This window comes from Thalia democratica, chromosome 6 (assembly GCF_965202585.1).
Source record: "Thalia democratica chromosome 6, ktThaDemo2.hap1.1, whole genome shotgun sequence".
NCBI classification, from domain to species: Eukaryota; Metazoa; Chordata; class Thaliacea; order Salpida; family Salpidae; genus Thalia; species Thalia democratica.
The window spans coordinates 53,899,469-53,917,895 of NC_139170.1; the positions used below are offsets into that span (position 1 = coordinate 53,899,469).

At 24.8% G+C, this 18,427-nt stretch overlaps 1 pseudogene; it reads right to left on the reverse strand.

The window, feature by feature from the left end:
* Positions 1-14,235: 14,235 nt before the first annotated feature.
* The window catches only part of LOC145839236 (uncharacterized), a 42,564-nt pseudogene continuing 38,372 nt past the window's right edge, over positions 14,236-18,427 (reverse strand).

Consider the following 18,427-nt stretch of genomic DNA (forward strand, 5'->3'; position numbering starts at 1 on the left):
TTAATTGTGTAATAACATACAAATTGCAGATTACTTAATATATCAATTCTATTATTTATAAATACAATATAACTTCTTAACTTACTATCTTTTATACAATAATTCTACTTTAAAACAGATTATTTTTTAAGCAATCTGTTTATTATAAAAACGAACTTATAATATAAAAATTTATAAGTTTATATTATATTCAAAATTTTAAGTAGGTTTTAAAAACAAATTGGAAAAAATAAAACTTAACGTAATTTTAAGTTTAAATAAAAGATATTTTAGAACTTCAACTAATGTTAACTGTAAAGTGTTCAAATCTTTAAAACAGGGTTTCCTTGGGCAATTTTAATAAGTTTGGGGGCACTAATCAGTAGAAAGGCGAAAGGAAAGGGGGGGGGGCAGTTTTAAAATTTTTAAACATTCACTAGATCCTCTTGAATTGTAGATAAAGAGCATAAAAAAGGTGTTAGGTATGGTAGTCTCTATGGTAGTCTTGTTGGAGTGGGCAATAGCCTTTATTATTTGGTCAAATGTAGGTCAAAAAAAACTTGCTCTGAACCAACAGAATATCGTTTTAAAAACGTTTCTTATACTTACACCATATAAACACACTGATAAATTTTCATGTAGTTTTTACTATACTATATGGATCTATATCTTAATTTTTAAATCTAATATCCGAAACAATAATCACAACAAATGTAACTAAAAACAGTGTTTTAACTTTAACTTTATTACACTATATGATAGTGTTCTGTAAACTAGTTTTATCTTTTCTTGCTCTAAAATTTCGAAATTTAAAAATAATAAAACAAGTAAAATAAAGTAGTTTTATTACAACTAAACTTAAGCCCTAATAAACAAAAAACTACTTTAGTTTCTAAAAACACAAGATTAGGGGTAATAATCTTAAATTATATAACCAATCCACAACAAATTTACATCAAATACAGAAACAAAAATTAATAATCTACTAATAATTAAAAAAAGTAAATTAAACATAAAACTACTTAAAATGACTAAAGATATTAAAATGACTGAATACTTCCAAATGACTTGTCTAGAAATATTATTATTTATAAAAATTAGTTATATATATAATTACTTTCAATTAGTCAGTAAAATATAAAATAGCCCAGTTTTAGTAAAAGATTCAAAAATTTAAATTTAAATAATCAAACAAGGTTGAGTTGGTTTGAAATTAAAATATTTTTAAACTAACCTGACTAATCTAGAAAAATAATGTAAAAACTAAAAACTAGTTATACATTTGAATACTAAAAAATCATAATAACAAGAAAAAAACTAAACAATCAGAAAAAAAACATACATATTAGACTAAAAGTGCAATAAAATTATGAAATGCAGGAAAATTTAATTTCTCAGTTTTGCAATATTAAAAAATCATTTTTTTAAGATTACCTGAAAAAGTTTTTAACTAGCTTTAGTTTACTAAAATTTTAAGCAACCTGTGTGTATAGTTGCTCTTTATAAAGTAATTTTCAAATCCCTACCCAATAGATAATGCTTTTAGAAAGTTTTGTTTATGTAATAGAACTTGGATATTTTTAGAATATATACTATAAGAATAAAAGCTTTTAATAAAGTTTTGTAGTAATAAAAATTAATTTCTATCAGAAATTTAAAATAAATTTCTATATAATAAATAGACTTTTCTTAATATTATAAAACATTTTTACAAAATGATTTCTGAACTTAATATAAGGTGTGAAAAATCAATAAAGTGTAGTTTTAAAATAAGAAAGATAAAATTTAAACTTTTTAAGTATATTGATCTTTTTTTTGCTAAAACCTTTCATGTGGAAATAACTTATTATACTTACTTTGATCTGTTTATATTTAAGTATATTATTTGATCTAAGTGTTATATGAAAGTATGAAACAACTTGAAATTTTGTAAAATTGTAAAATACAATTTGTAGCTTAAGTATAAATTCAAAAAACTTAAGTAGAAAGTGACAAACTTGTAAATATTAATATTGAGCCCAGAAAGGCCTTAAATACTTAAATTTTGTATAAGTTTTTAGATAACTTGAGTATTTTTTTATTCTCACATTCTGTATACATAGCAATAAGTTAGTATTAATGATTTGTTTTGTAAACCAAACTTATGCTAAATTTTAATTAAAATTTTAGAATTAATTTATCTGGATTAAGGCTTTAGGGGTAGTGAGTCCACCTTGATTTATACAAAATAAACTTATTTTGTTGAGTTTTATTTTAGTTATGAGAACATTTTAACCGCTAAAGATTTTAAGTGTTAGTACTAAATAAAATTATTAATTACAATCAAAATAACTTTTTGGTAATTTACAAAAAAGTTCTAATTGTAATAATTCACTAACTTTTGAACTAACTAAAACTGACATTATACAAAAAATACAAATTATGACTAGTTTGAGTGACAAAGTTAAAAACAAAGTGCCTAAGTTGAAAGAAATTTTTACTGTATAAAAGATATAAAAACATCTTAAAAGTATTTAACTCTCTTGAGGCTTGTAAGTTTGTAAACAAAAATAGTGAATTAATTTTTTTCTGGTATCGTTAATAAGGTTATTTTTATACTAAATACAAAACCAAACAATGAATGACTGTTTAAGAAGAATAGACCTCTCAAAAATACTTTGTAAAATTATTCTATGATTCAAAAAAACTAGAATTTTGATCAACTTTTAGTATAAGATAGTATTTAATTTAAAAAACTGTCTTAGATAGAATAAAACATTCAGGGTTGCCACTGATTTTTGAGATTTTTATTTCGAGATTTTGAAAGTACAGGTTTTTAATCTATTTTTAGTTTGAATTTATGTTTTGGTGAAAAAACTGTTGAGCTATTTTACATGTTTGGAAAAAAAAGATAATTACCAATAATTTTTATCTGTATTATAAATTTATGTGTCAAATCAAAATGTGAAAATTGATTAAACTCCTGGTTTTACCTGATTTAGTAGTGATTTTTTTCATGGAATCTAGTTTTTAGTCTAAATTTTCAAATTTCAGACTTGTGGCAACCAAAAACATTGAAAAATTTTTGTCAAGGTACTTTAAATATGTTTTCAAAATGAAAAACAGTGAAATGATATAAATATTTTTTTATCCTTTTGATATTTATAGTTGAAGTCCTAACTTATTTAAATTTCTTTACTTTACATATATTTTAACTCTTCAAAAAATTGGCTATACAATTACTAAAAAATGTCACTAAACCTCATTCAAAGTTAAATAAAAAAAATTGTCTCAGATTATTATAAATTCCTAAAGCTTTCCTGATTTTTACTAGAAAAAAAGTTATACTTAGTCAAAATTAAAAAAAAAAACTAAAAAATCCTGATCTGTCCTGAGATTTTAAAATACTTAGATTTGTTCTAAGTATGTGCCAACCCTAAACAGTTGTTTAACTTTAATAAAAATAAAACTACTACATAATTTTATTAAATATAAAAAAAATTTAAACTTGTTAATCTACATAAAGTTTTATTTCTTTAAATAAATTATTAATTTTTAGGCAGTTGAACTTACTAAAACTGACATTATGCCAAAATATTGATTATGCATGTGTATGAAAAAAAATGACAAAGTTAAGAGAGGTTGAATTTTTTTGGGTGGTGTATTTAATAATTTTTTTGTATTATATAAAAGACAAACAAAACAGGACTGATTTAAAAGCTTATTGAAACCATCATAGACATGGTTAAAACAAGTCTATCTAAATTTTGTTCTGATTTTTTGGTCTACTTTTAGTGTATAAAATACATTAAGGTTAAAAATCTCTTAAAAAATATGACAAAATTCAAAAGGTTCTGTAAAATATGTATTTATTATTTTGTGAAAAAAAATAACAAGAAATTTAATGTTTTTTATAGGTAAACTGTGTCTGAGCTATATTTTTATACTTAAAATGTAAAACACTATGTAACGTTTTAGATTTTAGGTTTTTAGTGGTTTGTCTTCAAATTTCATGGTTTCTCATACTTTTTGAAATTCCAAATTTTTACAAGTTTTTTTTGCCTTAATTCTCAAATTCCAGGGTTTCAAGGGTAAACACTGGTTTTTAAAAAAATTCTTTTAGGTTTTCAGAATTTATTCTAGGTTATGGAACTACACATTTTTGAGTTTATTATTATTTTTAAATTAAGTTTAAGTAAAAATATATTAAAATGCACAAAAAGATTTAAAATATAAATGTGTTTTTATTATAATAAAATTGATGATTACAATTTTATTTATCTCTAAGATAGATTTTTAATGTCAAATTAAAATTTTAGTTAATAATATTACTAAACCTAATTCAAAGTTGAAAAATAATTTTCTGCCTCAGATCATTAAAAATACCTAAAAATTTTCTGATTTTTACTAGAAAATATAAAGGTTATACTTTGTTAGCCTAAATTAAGAAAAAAAATCAAAAAACTACTAGCCATTTTGAGATTATAAAATACTAGATTTATTTTAAGTGTGTGGTAACTCTAAATACTTTCTTAACTTTAAACAAAAAAAGCTATGTACTATAAGATTTCATTAATTATAAAATTAACAAGTTGTTAATCTACAAAAAATCCTATTCTATAATTAACAAACCAACTTTTAGGCAGTTAAACTTATTAATATTGACATTATGCCAAAATATTAATTAGGCCTGATGTGTATGAAAAAAAATGACCAAGTTAAGACAGATTAAATTCTTTTTAGTGTGAAACTAATTTTTTTTTTATAATATATAAGACAAATAAAACAGGACTTGTTTAAAAGCTAATTGAAACCATTATAGACATTGTTGCCACATGTTTAATCTAAACTTCTTTCTGGTTTTTGGTCTATTTATAGTATAAAATTACATTTAAGTAAAAAACTTTGTGATTTGATATAACAAAATTCTAAAGGTTCTGTAAAGGTTATATGTTTTATTTTGTGCAAAAATTCTTAAAAAAAATAACCTTTTTCATAGGTTAATCGTGTCCAAGTTTAATTTTGTTACTTTAGTTGTAAAAGCATTTTAGATTTCCAGGTTTTAGTGATTTATCTTCAAATTTCATGGTTTATTTATATTTTATCAACCTCCAAGGTTTTACAGTTTTTTTTCCTTAATTCTTAGATTCCGGGGTATTTTAGGGTAGCTATTGGTTTTAAAGAAAATTCTTCTAGGTTTTCTAAATTTCTTCCTGGTTTTGGAAGTACATATTTTAGAGTCTATTATTAGTTTAAAGTTACGTTTTAGATAAAAAAGTATGTTAAAGTGTATAAAAACATTTAAAAGATAAATATACTTTTTAGTTAAAAAAAAACTGATGTTTACAATTTTATATATATATATGATAGACTTTTGATGTCAAATCAAAACTTTGATACTTGACATGTAAAAGTTGTTCAAAATTTCAGGTTTTTTTTTATATCTCGAATTTAAGGGTTTTCCAGTATTCCATGTTTAGTTAAAACTTTATTTTGGGGCAAGCATGTGTAGATGTAAAATGTTATGTGGAATACAAACAAATATTTGGATAGTAAGGAACAAAACTCAAAGGAAAAAAGCAAGACACATAAAGGTACCATTGAAATGTAGTCAATGATTATTGACTACATTTAAACAATATATGTTGGTAGAAGAAAATAACTTAATGCTTGTTTTGATTAAATATATACTATAGATTATATTTTTATAGTGTGAAAAATGATGTTATTGTGCGGTAGTATAACTGATTTAAACTGACATTATTCAAAAAATACAGATTATGAATTATTAAAGTAAAAAATACTCAAAATTGAAAGACATTTTTTCTGAATAAAAATAAATAAAGACATCTTGAAAATTTTTATTTCTCTTGAGGTCTGTAAGTTTGTAAAAAAAAAATAAATAATTAATTTTTGCTGTTATTGTTAATAAGGTTGTTTTATACTAATTACAAAAACAAACAAATAAGGACTGGTTAAAAAACATAGCCTTTTTAAGAATTTTTTTTAGATTTGGTCTGGGTTTAAGAAAAAAAACAAGAATTTTGATCAATTTTTAGTATAAGATAATGTTTAAGGTGAAAATCTATCTTAAATAATATAAAATAATTCAGGGTTGCAACTGATTTTTGAGATTTATTTTTCCATATTTTGAAAGTAAAAGCTTGTAATCTACTTTTAGTTAAAAATTAAGTTTTGGTAAAAAAACTGTGTTAAATAGTATAAAAACATTGCAAAATACTGATAAGCTCCTTAACATGTTTGAAAAAAAAACAATTGATAAAGACCAAATTTTTATCTATGTTTTAATTTTTATGTGTGAAATCATAATATGAAAATTGTTTAAAATTCCTTGTTTTACCTGGTTTAATATTTTTGTTCAGGTATCTAGTTTTATTGGCCTAAATTGTCAAATTCCTGACTTGTAGCAACCCTGAACATTCAAAAGATTCAGTCAAGGTACTTTAAATGTGTTTTCAATTGTAAAACTGTTTAATTATACCACTTTATTTTCATTCTTTTAATAGACTCATCCTATCTAATTAACATTTCTTTACTTCACATTTATTTAAATTATTCAATAAACTAGTTTTATAGTTACTTAAGAATATTACTAAACCTTATTCAAAGTTAACAAAATTTTTATGACTTATATCATTAAAAGTACCTAAAACTTTTCTGATTTTTACCAGAAAAAATAAAAGTTTACCTTTGTTAGCCTAAATTAAAAAAAAAACAAAAAACCCTGGGCCATCCTAAGATTATATGATTCTAGATTGATTTTAAGTGTGTGGTAACCCTAAATATTTTCTTAACTTTAAACAAAAAAAAGCTATGTACTCTATGATTTCATTGTATTAGAAAAAAATTAATAATTTGTTAATATACAAAACACCCTTTTTCTTTAAATAACATACCAACTTTTAGGCAGTTGAACTTATTAACACTGACATTATGCCAAAATATTGATTAGGCCTAAAATGTATGAAAAATGACCAAGTTAAGACAGATTGAATTTTTGATAGTGTTGGATTAAACAATTTTTGTAAAAAATTAAGAAAAATAAAACAGGACTAGTCTAAAAGCTAATTGAAATCATTATAGACATTGTTGCCACATGTTTTATTTAAATTTCTTTCTGGTTTTTGGTCTACTTGTAATATAAAATTACATTTAAGTAAAAAACTTTGTGAATTGATATAACAAAATTCTAAAGGTTCTGTAAAGGTTATATGTATTATTTTGTAAAAAAATTCTTAAAAAAATTAACCATTTCATAGGTTAATCGTGTCCAAGTTTAATTTTGTTACTTTAGTTGTAAAAGCATTTTAGATTTCCAGGTTTTAGTGATTTATCTTCAAATTTCATGGTTTATTTATATTTTATCAACCTCCAAGGTTTTACAGTTTTTTTTCCTTAATTCTTAGATTCCGGGGTATTTTAGGGTAGCTATTGGTTTTAAAGAAAATTCTTCTAGGTTTCTAAATTTCTTCCTGGTTTTGGAAGTACATATTTTAGAGTCTATTATTAGTTTAAAGTTACGTTTTAGATAAAAAAGTATGTTAAAGTGTATAAAAACATTTAAAAGATAAATATACTTTTTAGTTAAAAAAAAACTGATGTTTACAATTTTATATATATATATGATAGACTTTTGATGTCAAATCAAAACTTTGATACTTGACATGTAAAAGTTGTTCAAAATTCCAGGTTTTTTTTTATATCTCGAATTTAAGGGTTTTCCAGTATTCCATGTTTAGTTAAAACTTTATTTTGGGGCAAGCATGTGTAGATGTAAAATGTTATGTGGAATACAAACAAATATTTGGATAGTAAGAAACAAAACTCAAAGGAAAAAAGCAAGACACATAAAGGTACCATTGAAATGTAGTCAATGATTATTGACTACATTTAAACAATATATGTTGGTAGAAGAAAAAAACTTAATGCTTGTTTTGATTAAATATATACTATAGATTATATTTTTATAGTGTGAAAAATGATGTTATTGTGCGGTAGTATATATTTAATAACTGGTAAATGTTTTTAATTTAACTGTTTAAAACTTAAATAACAAAAAACTAAGTTGATGTATAAGTATTTGATGTATTTATTAGTGTTATCAAATTAAAAAATAAACTATATTTAGAGTATTTTTTTTTTAAATTGTACTTATAGAAAAACTAATATTTAAAACTACGTGTAAGATTTCATGCACCTTTCATATATAATTAAGAAATATGATAATAAAAATATACAAAGTTTACATCAAAAGTTTAGAGATCTTTTTCAGAAGAAATCTTTTAGTGGTAATAAATATGAATAAACTATTTAAAACTTAAAGCTTGTTCTAAAATAGCATCTGATATAAAAAGTAGAGTATAGTTATTTATTAATCCTAACATTTGCAATTGGAGTTGTTGATTTTAACACTTGAAATAATAAGTATTCTGATTGAACCTATATGACTGCTATGCTTAGGCTCTATAAACTTTTTATTTTCCACTACATGAAACAAAATTAATAAGTTAAAAAGCAAGATGCCTAAAAATTTCAGGCAACCTGTATGTAGTAGAGGCTAAAAGTGTTAGATATTGTGCTTCATAAAAAGTAAAATTAAATAAAAAGGTATTTTACAAAATGAACTTAAACAGATTCTGACCTTTTTTAAAAATGTAATACTGTTAAGCTGGTTTTTAAAAACTAAGCATGCAAAACTTTAAAAATCATTTCAATAAATTTTATTTTTCGGAATAAAAAATAAAAATATTAAAGAGTACAAAATTAATTGGAAAAAAAAATCTGTTTCTGATTTGATGGCTTATAGAGTTCAAGTAATAACTTTGTATCCACATCTTAAACAAGAAGCAAGGCGTTTTGTTTTGTTAGTATTTTGCTACTATTTAAACCAGATAATAAAAAAGATAAAGTGTGCAAACATGGAGCACTATAATACCAGCTTTTAAGTTCAAAACCTAACTCTAAGCTTTTACAATAAAAAGTCATTGTTTTCAAAAAACATCAAGAGCTGCAAACTTTGGCATGTATGAACGCAGTTTCCGGACCTTTAACTTTCCGTTTATTTTTATACAAAATTTTTTACTAGCACCTTTATTAAGTTGATGTTCAGATTTTAACCATCTTCTCAAAAAAGTGAAAGTACTTTTTATATTACAAAAAAAAAACAAGTGACGTTATACAAAACATTTATTCTATGTTTTATTAACTTTCTAGTAGTACGAAAAAACTTGAAAAAGAAAAGTTAGAATCGACTAGAAACTCATTGGTTCAGCAGACGTTCAGTCTTCAACATTCCCAAAAATTTGCAAACTTGTTGTCCCCGCACTCCTTGAAAGTGTTCAGATGCATCTGGCAATCTCTCCCTTGGAAAAGCATGGGCATCGGTTGTACATTGATGAAGTACTGGATTTTCCACGAGCTCAACTTCCTTGTAGGATTGGTTTCGTATGCGGGATCCCCCATGGGGTTGACATTCACCACAAAAGTGTTCTAGTTGAGAAGATTAAAGTTTAGACTGAGCACTAGTTGGTGATAATTTTTAATTTTGTTTAAATTTTTAGACTTTTTTTAAACATTAAGTTTTTTTTAACTTTTTTTTTGTTAAAATAAAGAACTATTGTACTGTTAGTTTATGTTGCTAAGCTCCTTTTAGTTGATGTTTGTAGGTAAAAGTCATTATGATTTACAATAAAAACATTCACAAGTGTACTTGATGTTATTTGACCTTGACAACTAAAGAGTTGTTAACACAAAGCTTTTTTATGATTTAAATTAAATTTGGTATGAAACTAAAGTAGTAACCAGTTGTTTTAAACTCATCTTTAGTATAGTAATATTATTAAAGATTACTTTATACTAAGTCTTAAACATATGTCTTATAATTAAACACAACCGTTTATTCTGAAAAACTTATATACCCTTTTGTTTCTGTTCATGTTTTTCGGCAAGTAAATAACGTAATTTCCACTCTCAGAGTCGCTAAAGGTGGACAGACTTAACTCGATGCTGTCCAGATTGTCGCTCGTAGCCATTGTATCTGCGTCGAAGGCGTCTGTAACAGCAAAAATATTTTGTTAAAACTTTGATAGACAATAGAAAAATGTTTGTCTGCTCAAATCTACATTGTTGTCTATGTTTTCCGTAGTAACCTACCGCTTTAAAGTTGTTTATAATTATTTTGCTTAATTTAATTGAACTTCTAAGTGTTTTAAAACTTCCGAGTTATATATCATCTGTTAAATGTTTAAAAACTACTTACCTATGCTGAACATGACTCTAACGTATTCAATTATTTTTTTAGTCTTGTTAAGCTTTGTGTGAAAACTGTGCAAGACCATTTTAGCTTTGCAGTTTTTCAAGTGCCCATATGCAGTTCCATTCTCCATTGGCAAATCTGAAAAAAAAAACACTTTTTCAATCTAACAGAAAGTGTTGAAGAACGTTTTCATGTGCTAAAGTTTTTGCAGGCAGAATAATTTGTTCGTTTTAAAATATTTAATACTCATACGATTCAAGTAATCAAAATGATTTACTTTAACTTTTTATTGTATATGTAGCACTAAATTGTATAAAAACACAAAAGTATTTATTGCTTATTTTTCAAAATTTTGGTTAAGTTTGAAACTAAAAAAAAATTCACATGAGATGTTTAATTAGTTTCAAACTTATATAACTTAATTTTCAAAATTAACAACTAACCAGCTATTAAATAAATTGTTTTTTGTAAGCTGAACCATATTTGTTGTAGATTTTTTTTATCCTTTTTTTAAAGCCAATTACATCATTGTATGGATATATACTAACATGAATTAACTTTCAAAAATAAAGGACAGTTTTAAAATCATCAATTCAACACAAAATAAAAACATACTTTATTAAAAAAACAATTTAAACTAGAACTTCAAAATACAAGTATTTTCCTAAATTTGAAATGTTTTTTGTACACCAGGTCCTATGACCAATCATTTTTAGCGCTTTTTTTCGTTAAACAAACTTAAATAACCATTAAACAAACTTTGTCGTTAAATAATTAGTATCTTCCGATTTTTTTTAGTTACGAGCTAATAACCTCTGCCATTGTTGCGTCATAATTACAAATATCATATTATGCAATTAACCCCTATCTATTTTACGTCATAAATAAAGAAAATATTTCAACTAACCCCTGCCGCCTGCCCAGCCCCTCTCAGCATAGCAGGTGTCACCGTCAATGGGTGCATATGTTCTGTTGGTTCCTTCGAAGAAACGTTCCATGCATTTTATCAGCTTGCCTTCGGATGGAGTGCAAGTCAGCAAGACCAACAAGCTCACACAAATAAACAACTTCATTGTGAAATTAATCTATGTGAATAGTTGTTTGTTTAAAATTTTATTTTAATAGAGCTTTGATTTTTTTTCAGTTAGTTGACTATTTGTAACACTGTAAATGCTGTTAAATAAAGCGTGAAAATGATCAACTTATTTTTTTTATAATTAATAATTTAACGCTTATTCTAATTATAAGCTTATCGTAAGAAGTTATATTTAAATGAGAGATAAGGAATCACATTTGAATCTAAGTTTATACTTGATAAAAAACGATTATACATAAAAGGTTTAAACTATTTTCAACAAGAAGTTTACTAAATGTAATTTATTTTTTATTTTGCTGTTTATATATAAAACCTTTTTTTTGTATTAATTTTTTAATTTTTTGAACAGTACAAAATTGTTAATTCATTTTGTGTTAATCCATCCAGCAATGAATGACATTAACTTTAAACAATATAAGTTTCTTAAAGTTATTGAAAATTTTGCAATAGCAATTATATAACTGGTTCTTTTAAATATTTCGAAATAAAAGTACTTTTGCTTTCTATTGTTAGCTATTGTGTACTTTGTTGTTTTATTTTGCTTATAAATCATTAACCTTTTTTCACTATTGTATTAAAGACTGCACAAAAGTGCTCATTTTCCATTATTTATAATTTATTCAAAAGTTATACTTTGTTAACAAATTACACGAATACGCATTACGTTTATTAAACTTATTAAAATTCAAGCTTAAATGTTTTAAATATCAACAATCGGTTAATTTGTTTTACCTAAAACATTGACATTTTAATTTGATTCTAGGTAATTTGGACTTTTCAATAACAATAAGTCATTAGATAGTTGAAAATTCTTAATAAAAATACACAGCTATAATTTAATTTTGAATAAAAACGAATTTTTTGGCTAACTCTTTTGCGCAAGTAGTTGCCACCAAGCACGGCAAATATTTATTCAATCCTTATAGCTAGATAATATCGGTAAAAATTACTCATATATTTCACATAAGTTTTATAAAAGGTTAAAGTAAATTTGACTTAATTATTGAACTATTAAAATGTTTAACTTTTGTAAAAAACAAGTTACATGATATATAGTTTTTTTTCAATAAGTAATCTAATTTTAATTAGTAAATTAGAAAAAAAAACATACACATTCAAATCTATGAAAAATGATGTGCTTAAGATATTAAAAACAAAAATATTTCTTACTTAAACAGTTTTTAGTATTGTTATTTATTACTAAACTCATGATTTAAAATGATGACAGTAATATTTTAAGCTCTATTGTTTGTAGTTATATTTTGTATTCCCTTAATGAATTTAGTTTTAAAAAATTAACGGAAAATAGGAAACTGCTAGACATTAAAACTTAAATGTTTTTTAATTTACACTAAAATAAAATCTGTAAGCCATTAAATATTAAAAGTTACTAAGTTCAAATCTTTAATTTAAAACTCTTTTCCTCAAGAAAAATATAAGAAGCTTAATCTTATAGCTACTAATAATGTTTTTTATCTTTAATCAACTAATTCACAGCAGTTTAACATCAAACGCATTAAGTTAAATTAATTAAGATAAGCGTACAAAAAGAAATGCTTACAGAACTTAACTTGTCTTAATTCTAAATTCTTTAAAAAGAAGTTAAATATTTGTTTATTAACATTACTAACCTTAAAACATTTCAGAATTTTACTTAATAAAGAAATTTTCTATGTGGTTTTTATGGAATTAAACATTTTATTTACAAAAGTAGCGGAAACAATCAATGAATTTGAAGTACTCTAAAGTTTTTTAAAGGAATTGCCAATGATATTAAGAGTATAAACTTTTTTATACTACCTTACTTAAACAATAAAAAAAAAAGCTTAATTTATAGATTTTATTGAGTCAAGTAAGCGAAAACTTAATATCAAATTTATAAATAAAAATCATTGATTTAACACACTTGTCAAAAACCCAATAAAATGTTGACAACTCAAAGTATATGTTGTTCATAAGTAAATTGCTGTTAAGAAAATTTTAATATTAATTTTAATTATTAATAATTAATTTTAATCATTTAATTTTTTATATATAGAACATTTTCTCGGAGATAATAACGTGACAAATCAGCACAACATGGCAACTACCCTAACATCATTTATCCTAATATGTATGTGCTGTTGTATGTAATTTCATACGGAACTCACATAAAAGCTCTTTAGAATAGTTTGATTTTTAAGTGGTTTTAACTAAAAATTTTAAACATAACTCACTCATTTTCGAAAAAAAATATCAATTATATTCGTTTAGCGCATTCTCAGAATAATATTGCTTAAAACTATTAATATTGTAGTTTAATTTTAGTTACATACAATGAATTTGAAAAGTCCAGCTAAAAACAGTTACGTCGTAAAGAATTAAAGTCTGTTTGGAAAAAGTTTAAAATTGAATTGAGTTATAGTAAGCAAATCTAAAGTAATTTATAAGACAAAATTGTTAAAACAAAAACATTTAAAATAGTATAAATGTTTACCTGTAACTTAATTAAATTAGAAGCACATTAAAAAATACGACAAAAACGACATTGATAATACTACTAAAATTACGCTATTTATAACGTTTTAAGTTGTAAAAATCTTTTTGTTTGCAAATTTTTGAAACGCGAGTTCTAATAAACAAAGATTCTAGAACTGATAGATGGTAGGTGTTTCTAGCTGGGGATAAATTTCGAACCTGTTATCCAGGTAGTTCTCAGCACAAACAGGGTTGTTTAGGAGGTGCTGATGATTAGACGACTATACACCATCAGGCTTCACGTCTTTATTAAAAATAAACATTTTTAGATTTTTCGTGACATACTGATAAAGCTCTTTAAAAGTTTAGTGCCGTTAAAAAAGTTTTAAAATATATTGGTTTCTACAACATGTCTTGAGAACACAGCACAACATGAGGACCGTTTATTTTAATACAAGTCGCCTCTAATGCGCCTCGTAAGCTGCATTTCTTTCGGCATGATGTTCACTCTCTTAGCATGGATGGCGCACAAGTTGGCGTTCAAAACATGGAAACCAAGTAAGCTTCGGCCGCCGTCTGCAATGCTGCAATCGCTGCACTTTGGAACCGCAGGTCGGCTTTGAAGTCGTGGGAAATTTCCTTGACGAGGCGTTGGTAAGGCAGTTTTCTGACGAGCAGGTCGGTAGACTTCTGGTATTTCTCGCGGATTTCTTGTAGAGCCACGGTTCCAGGGCGGTAACCGTGAGGTATTTCGAACCTCTCTGAATTTTCGCAGGCTACTTGTAATCCTTGGCAGAGTTTCTTTTGGCAGGAAATTTTCCTCTGGTTGGTTTTTGATTGTTTGGGTTTCTTTGTACGTTCCAACTGAAATAACATTTAAACTAATTCTTAAGCAACAAAAAAATTTTAAAATATAAGTAGTATTGTGCTACAAAATATTTTTTAAATTTCAATTACTGATTCATAGATCAAGCTAATATATTTTTCTATCAGGAGTAATTAATTAAATAATGAGTTTTTAGATTTCTGTTTTAATATACTGATCGTAACATTTCAAATACAATGCTTAACTTAGCAAAACTTTTTTTTAGATTTTACGATTAGACGTAATCTATTTTTAAATATAGACAGGTATAAAAAACTACTAAAACATTTTATCTGAGAATTAAAACAAACATTACGGTTTAGTACTAAAAGTTTTCATTTTTAGTTACTAATAATGAAAACTAAAAACAAAATATGTTTATGATAAAGTAAATCATACTTAAGCCACAAAAAAAAAGTTATATTCAGTTAACCTTGAAAGTTTTACACAAAACTAAACCAAAGTTTTATCAAGTTTTAAATGGTTAATATTTCTGAGGTAAGAATTAAATGCACGAAAAGTCAAAAACATTATTTATAAAACATCAATATATAATATATTACCTTGTTTATACTTTGTCGATTGAAAATCTAACTTTTATTTTGAAATTTCCTGTTTTTGTATTTACGTGTTTAAAAGTTCTTAATGTAATCAGTAATACATAATTTTTATTATGTAAAATTTATCAATTTTTGTTTCTAAACTTAACTGTTCACTAAAATAAAAAGTATTTTTTATTAACTGATCATGTGAAGACTAAAATAACTGTATTTGAATTAGTAAAGTTTAAGTTTCCAGTAACCTTTTTTCACCATTAGTTGATTTGAAAACTAATTTTCTAAAAATTGTTGGACTTTAAAGGAACTTAACTTTATTACTGTTTAAATTTGATTGGAAGTTTTGGGCTAAAATCATTGTTCATTCAAGCGGTGAAGAGAAATCTCGCAAGGTCAAGTTTTATACTGATGCAAGTTTAATACAGTAAACAAAAGGAGAAAATAAAGTGCAGACAAGAAATTACTGATGGTAATATTGCAAAAAATTAAAAACGCTACTATATAAACCAGCTACAGAAAGCAAGAGGGAGATTCTAGCCACAGCCTGCTGCAGTTGTTGTTGATGTTGAATAGACACTTATATTGTTTTCTTGTGTTATTTTAAGTGTTTGTTTAATAATGTTGTTTATTATATTAAATGTTGTTTAAATCCTATGTAGTTAAATCCTATGTCGTTTTATACATTCTAAAGTATATTCCTTTTAGATCGCTTCGTGTTTAGTATTTTGATTACATTTAAAGTAATTTCTAAAGTATGATGTTGTTAATATTTTTATTAGTGTTCTCAATTGTTCTTTAATAAAGCATGTTTATTCATTGTCATGCCAAGCGTAGCCCTAAGTATCATTATTATAACTATTTAGTATAAGTTGAGTTTATCATAAAATGTACCTACATCCATAGTTTACAAAAAGATCACGATTCTTGTGTATATGTTATATTAAGGTATTTGTGTAAGTCCACAATGTCGATTCATCTATTTTTATTGTACTTATTTCATTGTATTTCTTTGTACTTTTTATGATTCTAGTGACATAACTAAATGAATTTACTATTTTTTATTAGGAGTTAAACTTTAACTCACCATTAATAACTTGTCAAAATGTTAAAATGTTTAATGACGTGATACTCTTACTAGTCGTAAGTTGACTGCTATACGATTATATATACCAAGCCTATAAATTTAATGATTCAACATATTAAATTCAAAATTATAGCCCGCCAATAACTATTAAAAAGTTATGCGTTAGGAAGCATAAAAATATTTATTAGTATAATATAGAAATATCTTAACGTTGCTGATCAATTTTCGATTACAATTGTTGTAAATTAGAAAAAAGACTGATACTTAGCATCAAGTTGCTACGAAGATCTTTCACACTGTAAAGTTCTGCATAAATGTTAAACTAATTGAGTTTTTCGCCTTACGTAATTAGTCTTTTACTAATTATATTCAGTCGTTTTTCAAACACGTTCATCCCACGTGCAATAGCGTTTATAAGTGATTGAAAGAGTTTCGACAAAAACAATTAAATCGTATTCGGCATAACATAAATTTCAATCAAATACATTTTTACTTAAAACATCAAAAACGTCATTGTACTATTTGTTATGAGTCAATGATTATACATTTTTTAAATGTTCGTACTAGATTATATGACTACATAATGAATGTATGAAATATCTCCTAAAATATCAAGCAAAGATTGCTGACTCTATTTTTTTATTTTCTGACTACTTAAGTAGTTTATTTTCTCGTTTATAACAACATTGTATATATTGTAATATAAAATATTGTAGTGTAGTAGTAGATTAGTAAATAGTTTTTGTTTAATTATCTTTATTTTTCTGTATCCTTTTACTTTTATTAACATAAAAGGGTAGTTTAAACTTCACCACTACTCTGAGGAGGCGCCATTAAACTTGTTGCATCACAGAGCGAGTGATTTCAAATTTTAGAGAACATCATCCTGATAAAAAATAACCGCAATAAACGGAGGGCTAGATTCAACGGAGGGCTAGCGTCGAATGGTATCCATTTTCATCCGCAACTTTCAGCATGAGCCGCCTTTTATCTTCCCCAACCCGTCCATTGTGCTCAAGAACCCATCGGGGTTCAACGGGTCGGCAAACTACAAAAGTGCTTAAAATGTTTTGGTTCAAGGATCTGGATTCGCAAAAACAAACTTTCGGTCATCAAGTTGCATACCAAACTTTATCAAAATTATAATAAGCTTAAAATGAAAAAAAATATAAAAAAATATTACAGTCAAAATTTTAATTTTAAAACGAAAAAATCTATGAAAAATGAGACAATTAAGTTTTACAACATTAAATACTTGTCTGATAATAAATAACAAAAAAAAATTGTACTTACATAAAATATGTGTTGAACTCTACGTTAAAAGGTTAATTTTACATCTAAAATTTTTAATTTTAGAATTTATCAACAATTTAAGCAAAAGGCTAAAACTTTTATATAATTTAAAAAAAAGAGAAAATAATAAAATTTAATGAATAAATAAATTTGAACTTTTTTTTAAAAGGATTTTAAAGTTTCTAGTTTACTATCAACTTATTTAAAAATGAGTGAGAACAAATTAAAGTTATAACATAAAAAAGAAATAAATAAAATAAAGCTGCAATATTCAAAAAAAAAATTAAAAAGCCGTATTTATTTTAAAAAAAATGTTGCTCAATCAATAAATAAAATAAAATAAAATAAAAATACACTGACAACCGTAAAATAAGATAACCTACTACTAGTTTTAAATTTTATTAATAATTTCAGCTTTTTGTTTTTGTTGTTATACTTTCTTTTTATTTCTGAAAAAATGTTTAGAGACTAATAGTTTTATTTACACAGATAAAATGTAGGTTATTAAGATGTTTACTAATACACTAACAAACTACAAAAAGAAAAATATATATATATATATATTACAATTTTCTACAAACTAGATTGGACCACTGATTTTGAAACACAATTAATATAATCAAAAAAGAGTACTTAATCGAATGAAAGAGATTACTACTCTTGTGTTTATAAAAAAAAATGTTTCTGTTCATCTTATGTAAACTCTATTGAATTAGTCAATCGATAACTAATTGTCCTTTAGTTCAGCCTGGAACCTTCCAATTTGGTTTCGGTCTTTTAACTTAATAGGTAGGCCTGTCCAAAGTTTACTACTTTGATAAGCTAGTAATTTACAACCATT